A 27,113-nucleotide genomic window follows, 5' to 3' on the forward strand; every position below is an offset into this window, starting at 1 on the left:
AGGTAGACAAATCCTGAGGCAGATGTTCTTTCTCCTGGCTTTTCTTTCTGGGTTTTGTGGGTCGGATTTCTGTTAAGAGGTTTGTTTCATGTGATAGATGGGGAAAGATCAGGAGACTTTAGAACTGTGCCTGTCTTCTTTCCTCCATCTTGGCTGGAAGTCCATTTTTCTAAATTAAAGGGAATAGTCCTTGAACTTTGTTCAAACTCCATGGCTCTTTATCTGGATACAGATGGCACTCTCCTTTGCAGACAGCCCCAAATTGTTCCCAAGAGCACTAATGGAATGACTGAGTCCTTCAAGGTTGAACATCACCCCCATGTTGCTGTTAGGGTATACAGTGTTTTTTTGGTTTTGCTCATCTTACTCAGCATCAGTGCATGCAAATCCCTCATGGCTTCCCTGAATTCCCATCCCTCCTGGTGTCTAATAGAACAATACTGTTCCATGACATACATATACTACAGTTTTCTAAGCCATTCTCCAATTGGAGGACATTTACTTGATTTCCAATTCTTTGTCACCACAAGCAGGGCTGCTATAAATATTTTTGTACAAATGATTTTTACTCTTTCATCATCTCTTCAGGGTATAGACCCAGTAGTGTTATTGCTGGGTCAAAGGGCATGCTCATTTTTGTTGCCCTTCGGGGGAGAGCAGAAAAATATCTGCAGTCTTCTCTGACACCCTTACCATCTATGGGGCTACAGGCTGCTTTCTTCAGATTCTCACTGCAGGTTCTGAGGCTGGTGCTCCCTCACTCCAACACTCATTCTGGTGTAGCAGAGTTCTCTCCCTGCCCCTTCAAGGTGTACTGGGGCTGTGCTTCAACTGGGCCTTTTTTCCAATTCCAGGTCCTGGTGAAACACACCTTTCTCGTAGACCTTCTAAGTTATCTTGAACTGGGAAAATGCATCAGTCAGTCTTTCTGTGGGTTCTGCCTCTCTAAATTTTGGCTAGAGCCACAATTTGTAGGCTGTTGGAGTTTTGGGGGGAAGAAGTTCCCGGGAAATGCTGCCTTCATGCCACCATCTTGGCTCTACCTGTAGCAAGTATTTTTAAAAAATTTTATTTATTTAAGACAATGGGGTTAAGTGACTTGCCCAAGGTCACATAGTTAGGCAATTATTAACTATCTGAGGTCGAATTTGAACTCAGTTCCTCCTGACTCCAGGACCAGTGTTCTATCCATTGTGCCACCTAGTTGCCCCACTCCATAGCATCTAAACCAATGTAGTATAGTTACAGTATCAGGCCTGGGGTCAAAACATTCTGAGGTCAAATTCAGCCTCAGATACTACCTGTGTAAACCCTGGGTAAGTCATTGTTAAGCTTGTTTGTCTCAATTTGCTCACTGGTAAAATGAGCTGAAGAAAGAAATGAAAAGCCTCTACATCTTTGCTTAAAAAATCCTAAATTTGCTCACAAAGAGTCAAACATAACTGAAATGACTGAATAGCAATAGCCTCAATAAAGTGCTGTATCACAACTAAGGAATAAATGTTGGTTGTTTAAAAAAATGAAGAAGTAGCTAGGACTTGAGAGCCTGTCTCAGGTTCACCTAGGCAAGTATAATGAAATCATTGCCATGTATTTGTCTTATCTAGTGGGAAGGAAGAGGAGGATAAAACCTTCCTTCTACCAATAGAAAGTCCACTGGAGAGCAACCTTTTGAAGTCAACTGAGTGGGTAGTTTTTCCCTATTCAATAACTAATCATCTTTGACATTATCTCAAGTGAAAGGGATCATGGAGACCAAGAAGGAATTTCTGGTTCTTCATGTTCTTTAATAAGGGGTCCAAGGATAGGACCTTCTAAAAAGCCCAGAGGCAAGTTCATCTCCATGAAGTGGATTCAGAAAATCAGGGGGTTCTGATTGCTTCCATTATATCTGTAAAACTTTGATTTTTGATATTTTAGTTGGAGTTGATCGTAATAAATATTGTGATATCTAGGACAAACTATAAATCTTTTCTTTCAAATGGATGGGACATTTTAGAGAGACTGGTCATCTGAGATATGAAGAGACTAGGTCCCATTTCCTTTTCTGACAGTACTTGTGCCTAAATTTGCATAAATTACTTCTTTATTCCCATATTTTCCTTGAAAAATAAGACTAATCTAAGTTTACAATGCACTTCAAACCTTAGGACACCATTCTGACTTGTACAGAAAATAGAACTGGAAACAATCATGTTTTTGGTGCATCCCTCAATTAGAAGTTCAAAGTTCAGGAAGTATTTAAAGAGAAACACAATAAGGACAAATAAAAGACTAGATAAATAAGGAACTCACAGATTCCCTAGATGTCCAGAGTTGAGCTTGTCTTTCACCAGGCAAACCAGATATATTCATCTTGAAGATGAGATTTTTTTTTTTGTATCCATTATTTTTTCTTTTTTTTCTCTTTTCAAATTTATTTTTTTATTCTCATTTTGTACAAATTTTTTTTACATTAATAAAATATTCTTGTTTACAAGTAAACAAAATACCCCTCCTCCCCCATGAATATAGATAGACTTGCTTGGGCGAAAAAAGTAAAGGGGAGAGAAAAAAATTAAAATTAAAAAAAATTAAAAATAATAATAATAATAATTGTAGGTATGGCCAGGTGGCGCAATGGACGAAGCACCAGCCCTGGAGCCACGAGCACCTGAGCCCATATCCAGCCTCATAAACCCAACAATCACCCAGCCGTGTGACATGCAAGCCACCCGATCCCCACTGCCCTGCAAAAACCAAAAAAAAAAAAAAAAGAAAAAAACAAGACCCAAAATAAAATAAAATAGTAATAATAGTAGGGGTGGCTGGGTGGCAGACAGAGCATTGGCCCTTGAGCCAGGAGCTCCTGGGTCCAAATCCGGCCCCAAACACCCAAAGATCATCCTGCTATGTGGCCCCAGGCAGGCCATCCAGCCCCACTTGCCCTGCACCCTCCCCCAAATAATAATAACAAAAATGTGCTTGAGTCTTTGTTCCAACACTAACAACTCTGTCATGGGTGGATCTCATTATGATAAGTCCATCACAAAAGTTACTTCCATATTTTTTCAACGTTGTCATTGCTGATCACAACTCCCTCTGTTCTTATTTCTCCACTACCATGTACTATATTTTCTCTCTCCTTTCACTCTGACTCTGCTGTAGGGTCGTTGACTGGCTCAGCAGAAAGATCCCTGGTCCTGGGGCCAAGAAGCCCTGAGCATACCACCCCTTAGGCCCAGAATCCACCTGGCCCCATGGTCCTGGGCAGGCCTTCCAATCCCAGCCCCTTGCAAGAAGTAAGAAAGAAAATGTGTTATAACTGACCACTCTCCCCCCATGGTTCATCCTCTCCTCCTTTATTCATATACCCACCAATTCCCCCTGCTTCCCCCCTTCTTACTCCAGATGTCTATACCCCATTGAGTATATATGCTGTTTCCTCTCCTAGCCATCTCTGATGAGAGCAAAGGTTCCCTCATTCCCCCTTGCCTCCCCCTTCCATATCATTGCAATAGCTCATCGTAATAAATAAAAATCTTATGTGAAATATCTTGGACTATTCCCCCTCTCCTTTTTCTTTCTCCCATTACATTTCCCTTTTTTCTATTGACTCCATTTTTACACCATATTTTATCTTTGAATTCAGCTTTCTCCTGTGATTTAACTATAAAAGCTCTCTCTACCTGCTCTATTAACTGAGAAGGTTCATATGAGTATTATCAGTGTCATTTTTCTATGCAGGAATACATGGAGTTCATCCTCATTAAGTCCCTCATATTTCCCCCCTCTCCTCCAATCTCCATGCTTCACCTGAGTCCTGTATCTGAAGATCAAACCTTCTGTTCAGCTCTGGCCATTCCAAAAGGAACATTTGAAATTCCCCTGGTTCACTGAAAGTCCATCTTTTTCCCTGGAAGAGGACATTCAGCCTTGCTGGGTAGTTCATTCTTGGATGCATTCTAAGCTCTTTTGCCTTCCGGTATATTGTATTCCAAGCCCTACGAGCTTCCAATGCAGCTGCTGCTAAGTCCTGTGTGATCCTGACTGCAGCTCCACGATATTTGAACTGTGTCCTTCTGGCTGCTTGTAATATTTTCTCTTTGACTTGGGAGTTCTGGAACTTGGCTATAATATTCCTAGGGGTTGGTTTTTTGGGATCTCTTTCTCTGGGGGATCTGGTGGATTCTCTCCATTTCTATTTTGCCCTCTGCTTCTAGAATATCAGGGCAATTTTCCTGTAGTAATTCTTTGAAAATGATGTCAAGGCTCTTTTCCTGATCATGACTTTCAGGTATTCCAATAATTTTTAAATTATCTTTCCTAAGTCTGTTTTCCATATCAGTTGTTTTTTTCAATGAGATATTTCACATTTTCTTCTAATTTTTCATTTTTTTTTTTGTTTTGAAGTATTGAGTCCTGATTTCTGGTAAATTCATCGATCTCCCTGAATTCTATTCTTTGTCTGAAGGATTTGTTCTACTCAGTGAGTTTTTTTATCTCTTTTTCCATCTGGCCAATTTTGCTTTTTAAAGCATTCTTCTCCTCAATAACTTTTTGAACTGTTTTATCCATTTGCCCTAAGCTGGTTTTTAGCATGCTATTTTCTTCAGCATTTTTTTGGATTTCCTTGACTAAGCTGCTGACTTCATTTTCATGTTTTTCCTGCATCTCTCTCCTTTCTTTTCCCAGTTTTTCTTCCAACTCCCTCATTTGATTTTCAAAGTCTTTTTTGAGCTCTGTCATAGCCTGAGCCCAATTTCTGTTTTTCTTGGAGTCTTTAGATGCAGGAGCTTGTGCTTCTTCATCTTCAGAATGAGTATTTTGATCCTTCTTGTGCTCATTTGCAAAATATTTCTCAATAGTCTTCCTTTTGTTTCTCTGCTTGCTCATTCCCAGCCTGGGCCTATTTTGGAGGTGCTTCCTGAGCTTTTGGGACACTCCCACAAGGGTCTCAGTGTGTGAGGCTCTGTCCTCCCTCCTGGTCTGTGAATGACCATAAGCACCTCCCTCTGCCACAGGGCTGAGGTGGGGGGGGGCTGCTGTTCTATGGGGGGAGGGGCCTAGACTGGGGTCAGGATCTGAATGTGGTCAGAGCCCAGAGTCCTGTTCCAGGGGCAGAGGACTGAGCTCCCAGTTTCTCTTCACTCCCCTCCCTCAGCTCAATGGGCTCATGCCCTGGAGGCTCCTGCTTACTGGCTCCGCCTGCTTCTGTTTCCTGCTCTGGGCTGCAGAAAGACCTAGCTGCTCCCTGTGTACCCTGAGGGCTGGGCTCCACATGCTCGCTTTGGCAGAGGTCTCCCGCTGTTCCCCCACTTTGTGCTTGGTGCTCCTCAGGGTGCAGCTCAAGAGACTCCCCGGCTGCTGTGAGCTGAGACTCCCAGCGCCCTGGGGCTGCCTCTGGGAGGCTGAAGTTCTTTGGCTCTGGTGGGCCACCCCTCTGGCAGGCCACCTCTCCGATCCCAGGGAGCAGAGCCTTTCTGCTCTTTTCCAGGTTACCTTGAGTAGTAGAACTGCCTCACTGGGTCCCTTTGTGGGTTCTGTCTCTCGAAAGTTTAGTTAGAATCCTTAGCTGATGAGTTTTATCAGAGAGCTCCTAAGACTCAATCCCTTCTTGTTGCCATCTTGGCTTCGCCTCTCAGATGAGATCTTTAAAGATGAAAGTCTAAACAACTTTTGAATCATTAATTTTCCTGCAATCTAGTTCTATTAAGAAAAGTGATAGTGTTGTGTCTTGTATGAAAACTTTTAGGACTTGATTGACTGTCTAGTTTTATCCTTGGATAGTCACTAGTCACTGATAAAAGCTTCAGTGCAGAGCAACAGAGCACTGTCATTCTTCCAATAGCCCTTTCTTCATAGTTCCTTTGTTTACCTGATTTGTGAATATAGTGAAATAAAACTGTTGATCTCTTGGGTTTCTCTCTCTTCTTTCTTGTTTTAGTGGAGGGAGGATCATGTGGTTATGACTGCTCCTCATTCCACCCTTTTATTTGGATGCCTCCTAAAAGTCTCTAGGATATAGTTAAAGAAACTAATAGTTCTCAAATAGTTGTTTAAGGGGTATCACCTTTAGAGTAAGTAAGTTATTGAGCTTTTGCACGAATTTTCATGAAAACCAGTTATAGAAGTGAAAATATTGAGGTGAGGGGAGGAGATCAGATTAGATTCTTTATCTATTCCTTCATTGTTCTTTGGAAAGAGGCTTCATATTGAAACTTTTCCCACATAAGTACCAGGGCCTCTAAACTAAGTTTAGAAAATGGAAGTATCAGAACTCCATCGATAAAGCACCAATCTAAAAATATCAGACTATGAGTGATAATCATTTAAGAAGTCATGATGCTGAATTGACACTGGACACAAAAGACTGCTTTTGTGCAGGGAAATTAAGATGAAGCAGGGTGCAGGAAGGAAGAGAGGATATGGAAGCTAATAAAGTATAATTATGACATCTCTCAAGAAGTTTTCAGGTTAATGACCAAAGCAGCTTTGCAAATATTTTAAAGAGATTATTACTCCTAGAAATATTTTTTAATTTAAATTTCTTTTTTATTAAAGATATTATTTAAGTTTTACATTTTCCCCCCAATTTTGCTTCCCCCCCCCCCCCAGAACGCACTCTGTCAGTCTTTACTTTGTTTCCATGTTATACCTTGATCCAAATTGGGTGTGATGAAAGAGAAATATCCTTAAAGAGAAGTCTAAGAGGTAACAAGATCAGACAATAAGATATCTGATTTTTTTCTAAATTAAAGGGAATACTCCTTGTACTTTTTTCAAACTCCACATCTCCTTATCTGGATACAGATGGTATTCTCCTTTGCAGACAGCCCAAAATTGTTCCCGATTGTTGCACTGATGGAATGAGCAAGTCCTTCAAGGTTGAACATCACTCTCATGTTGCTGTTAGGGTGTACAGTGTTTTTCTTGTTCTGCTCATCTCACTCAGCATCACTTCATGCAAATCCCTCCAGGTTTCCCTGAAATCCCGTCCCTCCTGGTTTCTAATAGAACAATAGTGTTCCATGACATACATATACCACAGTTTGCTAAGCCATTCCCCAATTGAAGGACATTTACTGGATTTCCAATTCTTTGCCACCACAAACAGGGCTGTTACATATATTTTTGTACAAGTAATGTTTTTACCCATTTTCCTCATCTCTTCAGGGTGTAGACCTAGTAGTGGTATTGCTGGGTCAAAGGGTATGTACATTTTTGTTGCCCTTTGGGCATAGTTCCAAATAGCTCTGCAGAAGGGTTGGATGAGTTCACAGTTCCACCAACAGTGTAATAGTGTCCCAGATTTCCCACATCCCTTCCAACAATGATCATTATCCTTCCTGGTCACATTGGCCAATCTGAGAGGTGTGAGGTGGTACCTCAGAGAAGCTTTAAATTGCATTTCTATAATAATTGATGATTTAGAGCATTTTTTTCATATGGCTATGGATTACTTTGATCTCATCTGTAAATTGCCTTTGCATATCCTTTGACCATTTGTCAATTGGGGAATGGCTTTTTGTTTTAAAAATATGACTCAATTCTCTGTATATTTTAGAAATGAGTCCTTTGTCAGAATCATTAGTTGTAAAGATTGTTTCCCAATTTACTACATTTCTTTTGGTCTTGGTTACATTGGTTTTATCTGTGCAAAAGCCTTTTAATTTAATGTAATTGAAATCATCTAATTGGTTTTTGGTGATGTTCTCCAACTCTTCCTTAGTCACAAACTGTTCCCCTTTCCATAGATCTGACAGGTAGACTAGTCCTTGATCTTCTAATTTGCTTATAGTATTGTTTTTTTATGTCTATGTCCTGTAACCATTTGGATCTTATCTTGGTAAAGGGTGTGAGGTGTTGGTCTAATCTGAGTTTCTTCCATACTAACTTCCAATTTTCCCAGCAACTTTTATCAAAGAGGGAGTTTTTATCCCAATGGCCAGACTCTTTGGGTTTATCAAACAGCAGATTACTATAATCATGTCCTGCTTTTACACCTAGTCTATTCCACTGGTCCACCACTCTATTTCTTAGCCAATATCAAACAGTTTTGATGACTGATGCTTTATAATATAATTTTAGATCAGGTAGGGCTAATCCACCTTCTTTTGCAAACTTTTTTTCATTAAGCTCCTGGTGATTCTTGACTTTTTATTTCTCCATATGAATTTACTTACAATTTTTTCTAACTCATTAAAGTAATTTTTTGTAATTTTGATTGGTAGGGCACTAAACAGATAGTTTAGTTTTGGTAGAATTGTCATTTTTATTATATTAGCTCTCCCTATCCACGAGCAGTTGATATTTGCCCAGTTATTTAAATCTGATTTAATTTGTGTGAGAAATTTTTTATAATTTTTTTCAAAAAGATTCTGACTCTGTCTTGGCAAATAGACTCCCAAATATTTTATATTGTCTGAGGTTACTTTGAATGGAATTTCTCTTTCTAGCTCTTCCTGCTGTTTCTTGCTAGACGTATTATAAAAAAGTTGAGGATTTATGAGGGTTTATTTTATAACCTGCAACTTTGCTAAAATTGCTAATTGTTTCCCGTAGTTTTTTGGATGATTTCTTGGGATTCTCTAGGTAGGCCATCATGTCATCTGCAAAGAGTGAGAGTTTTGTCTCTTCCTTCCCAATTGTAATTCCTTTAATTTCCTTTTCTTCTCTAATTGCTGATGCTAAAATTTCTAATACAATATTGAATAGTAGTTGTGATAATGGGCACCCTTGTTTCACCCCTGATCTTATTGGGAATGCCTCTAGCCTCTCCCCATTGAATATAATGCTTGTTGATGGTTTCAGATAAATACTGCTAATTATTTTAAGGAACAGTCCATTTATTCCTATACTCTCTAGTGTTTTTTAATAGGAATGGATGCTGTATTTTGTCAAAAGCTTTTTTCAGCTTCTATTGATATGATCATATGATTTCTGATAGGTTTGTTGTTGATATAATTGAGTATACCAACAGTTTTCCTAATATTGAACCAACCCTGCATTCCTGGAATAAATCCTACTTGATCATATTGTATTATCCTAGTGATGACTTATTGTAATCATTTTGCTAAGATTTTATTTAGGATTTTTGCATCTATATTCATCAGGGAGATATGTCTATAATTTTCTTTCTCTGTTTTAACTCTTCCTGGTTTAGGTAACAGTACCATATTGATTTCATAGAAAGATTTAGGCAGAGTTCCATCTTTCCCTATTTTTCCAAAGAATTAATATAGGATTGGAACCAATTGTTCCTTAAATGTTTGGTAGAATTCACTTGTGAATCCATCAGGTCCTGGAGATTTGTTTTAGGGAGTTCAGTAATGGCTTGTTGAATTTCTTTTTCTGAAATAGGGTTGTTTAGGTATTTAATCTCTTCTTCATTTAACCTGGGCAACCTATATTTTTGTAAATATTCATCCATTTCACTTATATTATCAAATGTATTGGCATAGAGTTGGGCAAAATAATTTTGAATTATTACTTTAATTTCCTCCTCATTGGTGGTGAGTTCACCTTTTTCATTTATGATACTAGCAATTTGGTTTTCTTCTTTCTTTTTTTAAATCAAATTGACCAGAAGTTTATCAATTTTATTGGTTTTTTCATAATACCAACATTTGGTTTTATTTATTAATTCAATAGTTTTTTGCTTTCAATTTTATTAATTTCTCCTTTAATTTTTAGAATTTCTAATTTGGTACTTAATTGGGGATTTTTGATTTGTTCTTTCTCTAATTTTTTTTAGTTGCATGTTTAGTTCATTGATTTCCTCTTTCTCCAATTTATTCATATAAGCATTTAGAGCTATAATTTTTTCCCCTGAGAGTTGCTTTGAATGAATCCCATAGGTTTTGGTATGTTGTTTCATTATTATCATTATCTAGGACTAAATGGTTAATTTTTTTCTATAATTTGTTTTTTTGGTCCACTCATGTTTTAAAATGAGGTTATTCAGTTTCCAATTTGTTCTGGTTCTATGTCTCCTTGGCCCAGTATTGCATATGACTTTTATTGCATTATGATCTGAGAAAGATGTATTCACTATTTCTGCCTTTCTGCAGTTGATCATTAGCTTTTTATGTCCTAGTACATGGTCAATTTTTGTATAAGTTCCATGTACTGCAGAGAAAAAGGTATATTCCTTTCTATTCCCCATTCAGTTTCCTCCATAATTCTACCATATCTAATTTTTCTAACAATCTATTTACCTCCCTAATTTCTTTCTTGTTTGTTTTATGATTCGATTTATCTAGATCTAATAGTGGGAGGTTGAGGTCTCCCACTAGTAGAGTTTTGCTGTCTATGTCTTCCTGTAATTCTTTCAGCTTCTCCTCTAAGAATTTGGGTGCTCCTCCCACTGGGTGCATATATATTCAATATTGAAATGACTTTATTGTCTATGGTACGTTTTAGGAGGATATAATTTTCCTTCCTTATCTCTTTTAATGATATCTATTTTTGCTGCTGCTTTGTCTGAGATAAGGATTGCTACCCCTGTTTTTTTTTTACTTCAGCTGAAGCCAAATATATTTTGCTCCAACCTTTTACCTTTACTCTGTATGTATCTCTCTGCTTCAAATGAGTTTCTTGTAAGCAGCATATTGTAGGATTCTGTTTTTTAATCCACTCTGCTATTTGCTTATGTTTTAAGGGAGAGTTCATCCCATTCACATTCAAGGTTATGATTCCTAATTCTTTATTGCCCTCTGTGCTATCTTCCCTCTGTTTGTATTTTCCCCCTTCCCCCCTTTTATCCACATTCCCCAGTCTTTTGATTCTGAAAATCACCCCCTTCAGTGTGTTTGCCCTCCTATATCACACCCTCCCCTTTCTTTCTCCTTTTCCTATTTCCCTTTTCCCTTACCTTCCTTTTGCTATTTCCCTTTATTTCCCCCACTCCCCTTCCCTTTCTCCATCCCCCCTCCCCTTTTCCCCCTTTTAATACTTGAAAGGTTAGATGTTTTATAAGTTAACTGAGTATATGTAGGTTGACTTTAAGCCAAGTCTGATGAGAAGAAGATTCAGGTGTTTCTCCTCTGCTCCCTTCTTCCCCACTATTACCATAAGTTTTTTTGTACCTCTTAGTGTAATGAGATTTACCCCATTCAATCCCCTCCCTCCTCCCCTCTCTTTCCTGTCCCCCTTTTTAGGGCAGTAGTGTTTTTTTTTTAGATCATTCTATCTAAGTCACAGAAAATTTTGAGTGTCTGTCCCTTCTAGTTCTGTATATTCTATCGAATAGAGTCAAAATTCCTAAGAGTTATTAGAGTCTTTCTCCCAAGTGGGGTTAAAGTCAGTTACATCCCATTAGATAGTAGTCTCATGGATAGGTCATGAATGTTCATCATTTCTGGCTATGTGTATTCTCTCTGTTAGAGTTACATTTCTTAAGGTTTATGAGAATCTTTTTTTTTTCACCCCCATGCTGGGATATAGCCAGTTTCAACTAACTTACTGGATTGCATTTTATTCTTTTACCACCCCCCCCATTTTTTTTTACCTTTTCATGTGTCTCTTGAACCTCCTGTTTGATGCCCAAATTTTCTGTTTAGCTCTGATCTTTTCATCTGAAATTTTTGGAATTCTTCCATTTTGTTAAATGTCCATCTTTTTCCCTGGAAGAGAAGGCTCAGCTTTGCAGGAAAGTAGATTCTTGGCTGCATTCCAAGCTCCCTTGCTCTTCGAAATATCTCGTTCCAGGCCCTTCGATCCCTTAAAGTTGATGCAGCCAGGTCCTGAGTGATCCTTATTGTGGCTCCTTGATATTTAAATTGTTTCTTTTCTGGCTGTTTGCAGGATTTTCTCTTTTATCTGATAGTTCTGGAGTTTGGCCACAACATTCATTGGTGTTTTCATTGTAGGATCTTTTTTCTGGTGGGGATCGATGTACTCTTTCAATAATTACTTTGCCCTGTGATTCCATGATATCAGGGCAGTTTTCCATCACTAGATCCTGTAATATAAAGTCCATGCTTTTTTTTCTCTTCAATGTTTTCAGGAAGTCCTATAATTTTCAGGTTGCCCCTACTTGATCTGTTCTCAAGGTCAGTGGTTTTGTTGATGAGGTATTTTACATTTGCTTCTATTTTTTCTATTTTTTTATTTTGTTTAACTGACTCTTGCTGTCTCATGGAGTCATTAGTTTCTGTAGACTCCATTTTTTGGGGGGAGGAGTTTTGTTCATTAACCTTTTGAAACTCCTTTTCCAATTGGTCAATTCTACTTTTGAAAGAGCTTTTCCATTTGACCAATTGAGGTTTTGAGAGAATTAATTTCTTTTTGCATTTGCTCATTTGAGGATCTGAGAGAATTATTCTCATTTTGTAATTGTCCAATTGATGATCTGAGAGATTTATTCTCCTTTTGTGATTGTCCAATTCTACTTTCTAAGGTTTTGTTTTCTTGTTGCAAGGTACTAATTGTCTCTCCCAAATTTTTAAGCTTCTTCCTTATTTCTTCAAGGAAGTCTTTCTGTGCTGGAGACCAGATTGTATTCTCCTCTGAGGTTCCAGGTCTCTCTGAGTTGGGGTTTTTCCCTTCCAGGAATTTTTCTATGGATCCACCTTTCCACTGACCCTTCTTCATTAAGCTAAGACCTTGAGTTGGGGAGGGCTGGTTTACCTGGGCTTGGGATATCTAAAGGCTTTACTGAGTGCAGTTTCTCTGGCTGGCCAGTAGGAGATGCTGGTTGCCCTCTCTGGAGTGTCTGTGACCTTGGTTGAGAGGCCTTCTCCCTTTGCCAGAAGGGAGGAGTTGGAACTATTGAATTCTTTTGCCTTCAATCAATGGTGGGCTTTACCCTGGCCTGAGGTCATTCCTCAGCTGGGCTTGTTCTTCTGCTCACACACCTGGGCCTGAGGCAGAAGTAGTTTACATTTGTTTGGGAAGAGGCCTGTGTGTAATGGGGGCATGCCCTCAGAATTTCTCAGACCTGAGGAGCCTAGGGATGGTGTCTGCAGCTCTCCTGCACCAGAACTCTTCCCCCAGCCTGGTCCCCAAGCTCCAGGGGGACAGCAGCAACACCAGAGCCTCTGCTTCCCTGTGGACCCAAGCCCCTTTCATCCAGCCCCACAGCTGATCCAGGAGGTCCGGCTCTCCGGCCCTCAGACTCCTGGTTCCAATTCAGCTGTTAATCTGGCTGATCCGGGGCTGATCCTCCCTCTGAGCCAGACTCACCCACCCGAATTTGGCCAAAGTTGCTGCGGGAGACAAATCCTGAAGTAGATGTTCTTTCTCCTGGCTTTTCTTTCTGGGTTTTGTGGGTTGGATTTCTTTTAAGAGGTTTGTTTCATGTGATAGATGGGGAAGAGATCAGGAGACTTTAGAACTGTGCCTGTCTTCTCTCTTCCATCTTGGCCCAATGGATTCTTTCAAGGATGATATTATCTTCATGTTCTTAGATAATTTCCTGGAAGTTATCTTCCAGCCTAGTTTTCTAATCATGGCTTTCAGGTAGACCAATAATTTATAAATTATCTCTCTTGGATCTATTTTTCAGGTCAGTCATTTTTCCCAAGTGGTACTTTACTTTTACTTCTATTTTTTCAGTTTTTTGGAATCTTGGTGTCATGTAGACTCATCCATTTCCATTTTTCCAATTCTAGTTTTTAGGACTTATTGCCTTCAGATAACCTTTGTATTTCCTTTTCTAATTGGTTAATTTATTTTTAGAGTCATTGATTTCTTTTCCAACTGTTTTATTTTACTTTTAAATTTTTCATCCAATTTTCATAATTCTCTTGTATTACTCTCATTTCTTTGCTCTATTTTTCTTCTTCCCTTTTTTGATTTTTAAAATCCCCTTTGAGCTGCTCTAAGAGGTCTTTTTGGATTTGAGACCAATTCATAAACCCCATTTGAGGCTTCACATGTCATTTTGTCATTGCTTTCCTCTTATTAAATGGCATTTTTATCATCCCTATCAGAATAAAAGCTATCAATAGTTGGTATGTTTTTGTTGTCATTTTTTTGCTCATTTTGATAGGTAAATCTGTTCCTGTGGGATGGGGTATACAGTCCCAAGATTTTTTATGCTGGGAGCTGGGCAGGGGGTGTTGGGGGTGCTGTGTGGTGTTCATGATTTGCTTCCATGTCCTAGGATAGCCTGATACTGCACCAACCTCCTGAGGCTCAAACCTTGCTCTCTTAGCTGGTGTATATAGCCTCACTTCTGGCCTGATGAGCTGAGAACTGAGTTACACTGGGACCCAAACTGCACTGTGACTAAGAACCTTCCTCTGTCTTTCCAGCTTTCTCCTACACTTGTCTACACTCCCTTATTACCATATGAAATAGACCTTTTCCTGGTTTTTTGTGTGTTCTGTTGCTTTATGATCTGTTTAGAGGCTTTATTCAAAGTTGTTCTGGGAAAAACTCTAGTTTCCTACCACCATAATGCCACCATGACTCTGCCTTGGAAGTCTGATGTGAATGTATTTGTTGAATACAATTTGACACTGTCACCAGCTGTCAAGACTACCCAGAATCTTTTTCCAAGTTACCTCTTGGTACTATGTGGCTTTATATTGGTTTTCTATTTCTTCTGAATGAAGAATGTGCTATTTTTTCCTAATCTGCCCTCATTCAATTTTTTTTATCTTTTGTTTAATCCCTTCTTGAGGTCTTTGACCTTCAGTCCCTGCATAGCCCAATTTGCCTTTGATCTTTTTCTTCCTCTCTTTTTTAGCTTGCCTGAAGAAGCTTCAATCTCTGGTTATTAAGGCTGACCTGGCTCTTTGATTAAGCTCAGTTTTTCACCTAAGCTAACATCTTAGTGTGGTCTCTTTAGTTTCCACGTGGTTTCAATATGACATTATCATTTGGCAATAAGAGTGTGATCTTGGCTGCCATAGGTGTTCTCTTTTCCTGAAACTTACTCCCTTTGATTACAGAAAGCAAATGACTTATTTCTTCTTGTTTCAAAACCTGAATTTTTGTGATCAAATGACTCAGTTTCTGTATCCTGCCTAAAGGAAGCCTCCCGTTTTTAGCTGGACTATTAACCATGAGGTCAAAGAATGAACAAGTTGATCTTGGGTCAGGCTATCAACATTATCCATTGTCTTGCTTTGAAGACTCATCGAAGACTTTGAAACTGAAGACTCATTGCTCCAGTAACTTTCTCCTTTAGTTTCTTCCCAGTGTTACTTCATCCCCCCACCCCAGTTATTAAAGGGAAATTGTCTATCAGAACACTATTCCAATTTTTAAAATTAAAATACTCTGAACGTATTTTAGGGGAGAATTAGAAATAAATTATTTTTGAGTCAGAGATTCTGGCTTTGCTAATTACAACCTGTGTGATCATAGGCAGTCATTTCCTCTGTTTGATCCCCAATTTTCTCATTTACGAAGTTTATTGAACAGTACCTTTTCTAGCTCTAGAAGCTCTAACTTCTAATATATCTGATTTATACATAGTTGTTTCCATTTTCTCTCTTCTGTTGAGAAAAGAAATTTTGAGAGAGGAAAGAGATTTGCATTTTATCTCCTCCATTTCCCGTCCTCATTCTCCTATGAGTTCTTTGAAGGCAGGAACTATCTTTTGCCTTTGTGTCTGAAAGGTACATGGTAGTCACTTAATAATTCTTGTTGACTTATTAACTTCAACCATTCCACACTCATCCTGTCCAATGGTATGGTGACAAATGGTTAGTCCTATTAATTTGTTCTCCTGGTTTTGTTTACTTCACTTTTTATTGGTTGATGGTATTATGTAAATTATCTCTTATTTTTATGATACTCTATTACAATCCATTATGATAATCCATCCAATAATGCATTTATGCTTATACCATAGTATGTTAATTGTACAATGTAAGGTACCTCCTTTGATTCTTTTAAATTTCTGCATTCCTTTAAATTTCTCCTTTTTTTGTTCTTGGCACTGAATGGGAAGATAAGAGGGTATCTGCAGAGGAGGCTGCCTGGCCTGGACAGTGTCTTCCAGGACTCCAAGTCTTGAATAGAGGGATAGCTATAAGTAAAGTACAGTGGGAGTGATTGAATTGGAAGCTAAACTTGAGACTGGATCTCAGTTGCTAATAAACTGTGTGTGAGGAATGACTGGGTCAATACAATATTGATTGTTGAGAAATATCAAGTCCTATCCTTACACAGTTTAGGTGAGCTGCTTTTATTCCTGTCTATTTCAGTCTATGAGAGAAATTTGGTAAAGGGAAAAAAGAAAATTCTGTTCCTTTTTGATTGTATAAGTCATCCCCTTGATTGCTTTTTGGAACTTTATTCACTCTGAAGTAGCTGTGTAAAGACACTCCTGAACTGTCCTCAACCTTTATCTGATATCAGTGAGTCAATTAGTGTTTATGCAATTTATTAGTGATAACAGTAAAGATAATTGGTTTCCTAGACTTATTTCCTTTGAACTTTGTGTGAAAAAGTTAGATAAGTACTAGAGCTAAAAAAAGATAAAAGCTAGATAATGCCAAAAAAGCTGTTTATTGTAAGGATAACAGTATTTCTTTTGTCTGAGGGCACTTTGTGCCTATAAGCTGTCTTGGCTGTCTTGGTCACTTCTCCAGTAACTACACTAAGAGCCAAAAGCTATATATTTCCATCCACTCTAAGAGTTAGTTCTAAGATCCCTCAGGCTTCCATTCCTCACTGGAGCTACAGATGTTGTCATCACCACAGAACTCACAACTAACCAGTTAAACACTGGTATATCCAATATACTTATTCTTCCATCTTGGAATCCAGCCCCACCATTGTCCTTTTCCTTGCTGCATGAACATTTTCAAAACCCCATAGTCTGTGTGTTGACAAGTTAATTCTTGGATTAGCTAGGTTTAGCCATCTCTTCAGTGTGATTTCAGAGATGTTATTTTAATGGCCAAACTTTAGTCTCTAGACAAAGATCCCATACAAAGAAAACTTTTTGACTAAATTTTGGTACAAAAAATACTACCCCTTCTCCAAAAGTGTCTTGTTTTGATATTCCAGAAAATCTTAAATCTAATCATAAAAACATTTAAAATAGTCAGCCATTCTTAGAGGTATTGGGTACTTGCTTGTGAGAAAGATTCCAGTAATCATTTTGAGATTGACAGTAAAGCATCAGTAATTCATTGGATAGAATATGAATTTTGAGTAAGAAGATCTGGGTTTGAGTTATGGCTTATGACCACTTTCTAGTTTGGAAAGGGAAGTTATTTTCCTTGGTGTTTGATAGTCTCATCAGCAATATGGAATTAATATTGCACTACCCTTCTGATGAAATTATTGTGTCAAAAAATACTGAGTGCAAAATGCTTTAAAAACCATAAAAGGAGGGGTGGCTAGGTGGTGAAGTGGATAGAGCACTGACCCTGGAGTCAGGAGTACCAGAGTTCAAATCCAGCTTCAGACACTTAATAATTACCTAGCTGTGGGGCCTTGGGCAAGCCACTTAACCCCATTTGCCTTGCAAAATCCTAAAAAAAAAACCATAAAAGGAAGCAAATACTTTTAGTTTGTTTTTGATGAGTTATATACTTGTGATTCTATGGTTGTAGGGAATTTCTAATATGGAAACAATTTCCACCAACATATATGGGCAACCAGTCTGCAATTTGCAGACTTTTTTTTTTTTTTTTTTTTTTAGGTTTTTGCAAGGCAGTGGGATTAAGTGGCTTGCCCAAGGCCACACAGCTAGGTAATTATTAAGTGTCTGAGGCTGGATTTGAACTCAGGTACTCCTGACTTCAGGGCTGGTTCCGCCCCTGAATTTGCAGTCTTAAACTGAGTGGGATTGCAAAGAGGGCAGATCATGTTAAGAAATCATTATAGTTATCAAATGATTATTATATGCCAGGAACCCTGATAACTTAAGCACTAAGGATACAAAGTCATACTCTCAAGAAGTTCATGTTCAAACATGGGAAATAACATTCAAATACATATACATATACACATGTAAAATTGAAGATAACTTCTAGAGTTTGCTGTTATGGGGTGGCATACCCAGGCCTATGCTTTATAAAAAATAATTTGACAGTTGAGTCAAGGACAGACTGAAGTGGAGAAGACAACGCAGAGAAGCCAAAAAGAAGCTGTTGTAAGAATTCAGGTATGAGGTGATGAGGGCTTGCCTTCATCCACGGTCACAGAGTTAGTATGTGTCAGAAACAGGACTTGCAGCAAGGTCTTCTTGATTCCAAGGATATCTTCTCTTTACCACTCCAGGGTGTCTATCATTTTACAGTAATCAAGCATTATGATTATTATTTATTAAATTATTTTTCTCAGCCTTTTGTGGGGTGGTGGGGAGTGAGGTGGCAGCACCATGAAGGCCTTGTGCACCTAATAAGATTCAGAATCGATTGAACCTTGGATATCCTTAAACTCTTGGACTATGACTGAAAATCATTCATTGATCTCCATGAAAGAAAACCATTTGGAATTTAAGGGCTGAGAGAGTTACATGGTAGTTGGATGCTGCTTGCCTACTCTCAAGAGTCCAGTGCCACCTCTTTATCACACACAGATCTTTGCTTCTAACCATGTCTTAGCAAAGTCCTGATACTGGTATTTTGTATCCCAGCTGAAAAAGATGAAGAAGTCTTCCGGAGAGATTGTTTACTGCATACAGGTCCTTGAAGAGTCCTCTCTTAGGGTAAAAAATTTTGGCATCTGGCTGTGCTACAATTTCAGGAATGGAACCCACAGCATTGTACAGAGAGTACAGAGACCTAACCCCTGCTGGTGCTGTCACTCAGTGCTACTGAGATATGGGGGCTCCAGATAAAGAAAGTGGAAGAAATTCCTGCCAGCAAGTGCCACCAACTGGCAGTCAAGCAGTTTCACGACCCCGAAATCAAGTTCCCTCTGCCCCATAGAGTTCTGCATCACCAGCACAAACCTCACTTTACTACCAAGAGGCCCAACACATTCTTCTAAATGCCAAGGCAAGGAGGCACAAGTTTTATTTGATCTGTTTAAATAAATTTCCTATTTGGAACCCCCCCCCTCCAAAAAAAAGAAAAAACGAATTATTATTCTCAGTGTAAGGAAAAAATATCTTTACATTTTAAAACTTTTGTCCAAGTTACTAGGTCAACTTTATTATAAGCAAGATAAGGGAACAAACTTTTGTTATTTGCTTACTACTAGGCAATGTGTAAAAGCACTTTATAAATATTATCTGTGTCAGCATTACATTAGAGAGAAAATGATGTATGATGTGGATATAAGGGCCCAGTTGCAGGCAGATCTAGGTTTGGATCCTATCTTTTGTATGATAATGAGAAAAAAATTTTACATCTCTGAACCTATTTGCTCATTTGTATTAGGGCTAGTATCTATAATACCTTTCTCACTGGCATATTGAGAAGTTCAAATGAGAATAAAGTGCTAAATCAAAATTAACTGCTTAGAGCTGTGATTAGGATTAAGTCATTTAAATGAGGGCTTACTTCCATTACTGAAGCATTACCAAAATGGATAAGCTAGGGGCAGTTAGGTGGCTCAATGGATAGAGCACTGGCCCTGGAGTCAGGAGGACCTGAGTTCAAATCTGACCTTAGACACTTAATGATTACCTAGCTGTGTGACCTTGGGCAAGTCACTTAACCCCATTGCCTTGCACCCCCCCCCCATGTGTAACTGTGATATAAATAAAAGTGATTTAAAAAAAATTGAACCTGTAATTCACTGGAACTTGCATTGAGGAAATTGTGGCCTACTTTAACAGATAAGACTTCTGTAGAGAATTTCCTAATCTCACATAGCCAGTAAGAACAGAGGTCCTTAGTGAACTGTCTCTCATATGTACTTGATTTTTAATATTAACAACAAAACATGTATGAGTTAGTGTATATACATGTAAATACCATAAATGCCTGTGATACCATAGATAGTGATGAAGATGTATGATGCTTTGATCAAATAAGATAAAGCTTATTAAAGTGCATTGCAAATCCCAAAGGTTTATGCAACTGTAACTTTGTGCTGCTGCTACAGCTACTATTATTACTACTGTAAAATCTTATAAGTAGAGTATGTTATAGGAAGTCAGTCCAATCCAACAATAAAAATAAAAACCTTAATTAGTCACATGAAACAAGCTGATACCACAGGGGATATTGATATACAGTTCCTGTCAAAATCCTTGTTGATTTGACTAAAGTTCTTTCCCCCTCACTTTCTCCTCCTTTCATCACAGCATTTGTTCTGACATGTGCTGACTTTACTTAAGTTACATGTCAGGCTACTTCTGTGACTAAAGAGTTGAGACCAGCTGGTTTTTTTTTTTGGTGAAATTATGCATGGTTTCTTTAAGTTGTTTAACTATAGAATAAAGTCCAGCTATAAAATCAAGCTGCTAAGAAGTAGAATAAATTTTTTAATGACTGTAGATATATGTTCTTTTTTCCTCCTCTCAAGAGTATTAATCATAAGTCAAACACCTGGTATTTGAAATGGCTCTTTGTAACGTCCCAATTTGGGTAGCTGGGTCTTTTACCTGGGTTTCCACAGGTCTTCAGGGTGCCGCTGGATGTGCCAGCACATTCAATAATGAATGTCAGGCAGTGAGAGATAAGCAAGGAGTTTATTGCAGGCAGATGCTACATCTCTAACTTACATAGTTGAGTAAGGGTATATATACATACATACATACATACATACATATATATATATATATTATATATAATATATATATATAAGCCTAGTCCCCCTGTTATCAGCATTCCTCATCTCCAGGCACTGTGAAAAAGTAAAGGGAGGGCATGCCACAAAGGTATGTATCCTGGAATATGTGGAATCTTAAACAGGATAAGGATGAAAGGCAGAGAGATAAGGGCCAAAGCTCCTTCCTGAGAATCTTCAACAAGATAAGGATGAAATGCAGAGATAAGGGCCAAAGCTCCTTCCTGAGAAACTTAAACAAGATAAAGATGAAAGGCAGAGAACAAACAGAGAGAAGGGCCAGAGCTCCTTCCTGAGTTCAGAGCACTCTGGTATGGACATTCCTGTTGTCCCCGGTCTCATGACTCTCAGGATGAACTCTTCATGGCCACATACTCTGTCTATTAACCCCTTACAGCTCTCATTATGGAACGAGCCTGCTCACTTCATTTTTCAGAAAAAGAAACAAAACTAGTTGAGAAAGGGAAAGTGACTTGTCTAAAGTTACACAGATAGTAAGTGGCAGAATCATCATTTGAACCCAGGGTTGTACATGTTGAACATGTACAACAATATACTGCTAGGGCCTCTACCATCTTCAAGGTAGTAGTAATTACATATATATATATATATGTAGTATTAGATGGCATCAGGCATGAAATTTATGGTGAACTGATCTTCTTTTTTATTAGACTTTATCATGTGCAGCATGAAGGCAAACTCTAGTACCTCACTTTCTGACATATTGGGAATAGGTTCATTTTCCCTATCCCAACCTTCTCAGTAGTAGTATAAGCGCTGTATTTTGTAACCAATTCTCCACTTCATTCTTCTCTTTACCATATTCAGTCATGCAAAAGAATGTAATTTTTAGCGCTGGCTACATATTGTGGGTTCTGGTCTGCTTTTCTGAGGAGATAGTGAGATCATTTGTCATATCCCAGCGATAAATCACTAACAAGTACAGCGGAGAAAGCTCTGGGCCTGGAGACAGGAAGACTGTAGTTCAAATCTAGCCACAGACACTTGTGTGATCTTGGGTAAGTCACTTAACCTCTGTTTACCTTGGTTTTCTCATCTGTAAAATAGGGATAATTAGAGCCCCTACTTCTCATGGTTGTTATGAGGATCAAATGAATTAAGAATTGTGTCTGGCATGTGTCTGGCACATAGTTATGTGCTGTATAAAGGTTAGCCTATTGGTATTATTATTTGAATGAATTACAAAGCATGAATTAGAATAGTGTCCAAATGTATGATTTCCTTGATATAGAAAACTCTTTTAATTTTGAAAGACTATTTATTTTGAATTTTATAATTTTTCCCCTAATCTTGATTCCCTCCCCCCCACCCCACCATAGAAGGCAGTTTGTTAGTCTTTTACATTGTTTCCACAGTATGCATTGATTTAAGTTGAATGTGATGAGAGAGAAATCATATCCTTAAGGAAGAAATATAAAGTATGAGATACAGTAGAATTACATAATAAGATAAAAATTTTTTAAAATTAAAGGTAATAGTCTTTGGTTTTTGTTCAAACTCCATAATTCTTTCGCAGGATACAGATGATATTCTCCTTTGCAGATATCCCAAAATTGTGCCTGATTGTTGCCCTGTTGGTTTGAGCAAGTCCCTTAAGGTTGATCATCACCCCCATGTTGCTGTTAGGGTGTACAATGTTTTTCTGGTTCTGCTCATCTCACTCAGCATCAGTTCATGCAAATCCTTCCAGGCTTCCCTGAATTTCCATCCCTCCTGGTTTCTAATTGAACAATAGTGTTCCATCACAGTTTATTAAGCCATTTGCCAATTGATGGACATTCACTTAATTTCTAATTCTTTGCCTCCATAAACAGAACTATTATGAATATTTTTGTACAGGTGATATTTTTTTACCCTTTTTTCATAATCTCTTCAGTGTATAGACTTATTAATGGTATTGCTGGATCAAAGGGTATGCATATTTTTGTTGCCTTTGGGCATAATTCCAGCTTGTACAGCTCCACCAACAACCTATTAGTGTCCCAGATTTCCCACATCCCTTCCAACATTGATCATTATCCTTTCTGGTCATATTGGCCAGTCTGAGAGGTGTGAGGTGAGAGATGTTTTAATTTTTAGAGCAATTTTTCATATGACTATGGATCGCTTTGATTTCTTTCTCTGTAAATTGCCTTTGCATATCATTTGACCATTTGTCAATTGCGGAATGGCTTGTCTTTTTAAAAAAAATAAACTCAGTTTTCTGAATATTTTAGATATGAGTCCTTTGTTAGGAATACTAATTGTAAAAATTGTTTCCCAATTTACTACATTTCTTTTGATCCTGGTTACAGTTGTTTTGTCTGTGCAAAAGTTTTTTAATTTAATGTAATCAAAATTATCTAGTTTATTTTTAATGATGTTCTCCATCTCTTCCTTGGTCATAAACTGCTTCCCTTTCCATAGATCTGACAGGTAAATTATTCTTTGATCTTCTAGCTTGCTTCTAATATTGTTTTTTATGTGATCTTATCTTGGTATAGGGTATGAGGTCTAATCCAAGTTTCTGTCATACTAGCTTCCAATTTTCCCAACAACTTTTAAAGAAGAAAGAGTTTTTATTCCAATAGCTGGTCTCTGGGTTTATCAAACAGCAGATTACTATAATCAGTTCCTGCTATTGCACCTAGTCTGTTCCACTGTTCCACTCTGTTTCTTAGCCAATACCAGACAGTTTTGATGACTGATGCTTTAAAATATAATTTTGGGTCTGGTAGGGTTAAACTACCTTCTTTTTCACTTTTTTTCCATTAAATCTCTGGAGATTCTCAGCTTTTTATTTCTCCATAGGAATTTACTTACAATTTTTTTCTAACCCATTAAAGTAATTTTGGGGGGATTTTGATTGGTAAGACAGTAAACAAGTAGTTTAATTTTGGTAGAATTGTCATTTTTATTATATTTTCTTGGCCTATCCATGAACAGTTGATATTTACCCAGTTATTTAAATCTGATTTTATTTGTGTGAAAAGTGTTTTGTAATTGTTGTCAAAAAGTTTCTGAGTCTGCCTTGACAGGTAGACTCCCAGGTATTTTGTATTGTCTGAAGTTACTTTGAATGGAATTTCTCTTTCTAGCTCTTTCTGCTGCATCTTGCTAATCATATATAGAAATGTTGAGGATTTATGAGAGTTTATTTTATATCCTTCAACCTTGCTAAAGTTGCTAATTATTTCTAGTAGTTTTTTAGATGATTTTTTTTTTGGATTCTCTAGGTATACCATCATGTCATCTGCAAAAAGTGAGAGTTTTGTCTCTTCCTTCCCAATTCTAATTCCTTCAATTTCTTTTTCTTCTCTTATTGCTGAGGCTAATATTTCTAATACAATATTGAATGGTAGTGGTGATAATGGGCATCCTTGTTTCACCCCTGATCTTATTAGGGATGTTTCTAGCTTCTCCCCATTGAATACAATGTTGATGGTTTCAGATAGATACTGCTTATTATTCTAAGAAATAATCCATTTATTTCTATGCCCTCTAATGCTTTTAATAGGAATGGGCGCTGTATTTTGTCAAAGGCTTTTAAGCATCTGTTGATATAATCATATTATTTCTGATAGGTTTGTTATTGATAAAACTAATTGCAATAATAGTTATACTAATATTGAACCAACCCTGCATTCCTGGGATAAACTTTACTTGGCTATAATGTACTATCCTAGGGATAACTTGTTGTAGTTGTTTTGCTGAGATTTCATTTAAGATTTTTGCATCTATATTCATCAGGGAGATAGGCCTATAATTTTATTTCTCTGTGTTACCTCTTCCTGGTATCAGGTATCAGTACCACATTGGTGTCATAGAAAGAATTAGATAGAGTTCTGTCTTCACCTATTTTTCCAAACAGTTTAATTAGAGTTTGATAGAATTCAGTTGTGAATCCATCTGGCTTTGGAGATTTTTTTCTTAGGAAGTTCAATAATGGCTTATTGAATTTCTTTTTCCAAGACAGGGTTATTTAGGTATTTAATTTACTCTTCATTTAACCTGGGAAACTTATATTTTGTAAATATTCATCCATTTCATTTAGATTATGAAATTTATTGACATTGAGTTTGGCAAAACATTTCCAAATTATTACTTTAATTTCCTCCCCATTAGTAGTGAGTTCACTTTTTTTTTCATTTATGATACTGGTAATTTGGTTTTCTTCTTTCTTTTTCTAATCAAATTGACCAGAGGTTTATCAATTTTATTGTTGTTTTCATAAAACCAGCTCTTGGTTTTATTAGTTCATTGGTTTCCTTGCTTTTACTTTTTATTAATTTTTCCTTTAATTTTTAGAATTTCTAATTTGCTGTTTAACTGAGTGTTTTTAAGTTGTTCTTTCTCTATTTTTTAAGTTGCATATTTTGTTCATTGATTTCCTCTTTCTTTAATTTATTCATATAAGCATTTAAAGAGAGACTATATCCCCTGACAGCTACCTTGAGTGTATCCCATAGGTTTTGTTATGTTTTTTCATTATTGACATTATCTAGGATAAATAATTAATTCTTTCTATAATTTGTTGTTTGATCCACTCATTCCTTAAAGTGAAGCTATTTAGTTTCCAATTAATTTTGGGTCTATATCTCCCTGGCCCAAAAGTGCATGTGATTTTTATTGCGTTATGATCTGAGAAAGATGTATTCACTATTTCTGCCTTTCTGCAAATGATTATCATGTTTTTATGCCCTAGTACATGGTCAGTTTTTGTGTAATTGCCATGTACTGCAAAAAAGAAAATATATTCCTTTCTATCCCCATTCAATTTCCTCTGTATGGGATAAAAATCCACTCAAAAAAATATAGACTCCTCTGAGTGAAAAGGAAAGTTTATTTTGGTTTTTCTTGAGAAAAGGGCACTCCCAAGTCTCACAAAGGTAGTGAAGATTAAGGAGCTGCCCCAAGGTGACAGTCAAGCAAGATTATATGACCTAGCATGATTCCCCCCTCCCTAAATCCCTTTCTTCCAACCTGATTGGTTAAGGTTTTCAGAGTTACAAGCTTTATGCAAAAAATCTACCCATCAACAAAGAGAAGAATAAAATATTTTCATAAAATATTACCTCACCATCCAGATGGCAAAGGTATCAGAAGAAGATTTCTAATCACCTTTTGTTAAATGAATTAATGTCTGAGTATGCAAGTCTTCTTAGTTTAGCACTTCTCAAACAAGAGAAGGCAGGCTACTGTTCTCACAGTCCATTATCAAATAGGTGACTAACTAAGACTGCAATGTCTCTTCTTTGGAAATATTCCACTATTTCCCTCCCTAACAGAATCAATGCAAGGTCTTTCTGGACAGAGTCCACTGTTTCACTCCCTAGCAGAATCAAGAGGTTGTCTGACTGGGAATGCAAAGCCTCTCTCCCTTTTCTAAGAATAGTCTAAGGGTAATAGCCTGTGTTTGCTTTAGTGATTTTTAACCCTGAGAGGACTTCACTAAGACTATTAACTCTTAAGAGGGAATATTCCAATCACCTCCATAAGTCTATCATGTCTAGGTTTTCTAACAGTCTATTTACCTCCTTATCTTCCTTCTTGTTTATTTTATGGCTAGATTTATCCAAATCTGAAAGTGGGAGGTTGAGGTCTCCTACTAGTAGAGTTTTGTTGTCTATGTTTTCCTGTAATTCCTTCAACTTCTCCTGTAAGAATTTGGATGCTATACCATTAATTGCATACATATTTAGAATTGAAATTACTTTATTGTCTATGGTGCCTTTTAGGAGGATTTAGTTTCCTTCCATATTTCTTTTAAGGAGATTTATTTTTGCAGCTGATTTGTCTGAGAGAAGGATTGCTACCCCTGCCTTTTTCACTTCAACTGAAACAAAATATATTTTGCTCCAAACTTTTACCTTTACTCTATATGTATCTCTGCTTCAAATGAGTTTCTTGTAAGCAGCATATTTTAGGATTCTGGTTTTTAATCCGCTCTGCTATTGGCTTACATTTTAAGGGAGAGTTCATCCCATTCACATTCAAAGTTACAATTACTAACTCTTTATTGCCCCCTCATGCTATCTTCCCTCTGTTTGTTTTTTCCTCTTTTTTCACTTTATCCATATTCCCTAGTATTTTGGTTCTGAATATCACCAGCTTCATTGTGTTTGCCCTCCTATATCTGACCCCACCTTCCTCCCCTCATTTTTCCCCCTTTCCCTTTGCTCCTTCTTCCTTCCTTTTCTTCTGTTTGTTCCCCTTTCCTCCCCATCCCCTTTTCCCCTTTTAACACTTGTAAAGTTAAGATAAGTTTCTAAACTTAACTGAATGTATGTATGTTAATTTTAAGCCAACCTGATAAGAGTAAGATTTAGGCAGTTTTCACCTTCTCCCTTCTTCCTCTCTACCCTATTTAGTCTTCTCCATCCTCCCATCTCTTTACTGTTCTCCTTTTAAGGCAGTATTGCTTTTAAATCATTCTTTCTGAGCCACAGAAAGGTCTATTTGAATTACAATTATTG

At 37.5% G+C, this 27,113-nt stretch overlaps 1 pseudogene; it reads left to right on the plus strand.

The window, feature by feature from the left end:
* Positions 1-18,412: 18,412 nt before the first annotated feature.
* Positions 18,413-18,888, plus strand: LOC141498822 (large ribosomal subunit protein eL20 pseudogene; annotated as a pseudogene).
* The last annotated feature ends 8,225 nt before the right edge of the window (positions 18,889-27,113 follow it).

Source organism: Macrotis lagotis, chromosome X (assembly GCF_037893015.1).
Source record: "Macrotis lagotis isolate mMagLag1 chromosome X, bilby.v1.9.chrom.fasta, whole genome shotgun sequence".
Taxonomy (NCBI): domain Eukaryota; kingdom Metazoa; phylum Chordata; class Mammalia; order Peramelemorphia; family Peramelidae; genus Macrotis; species Macrotis lagotis.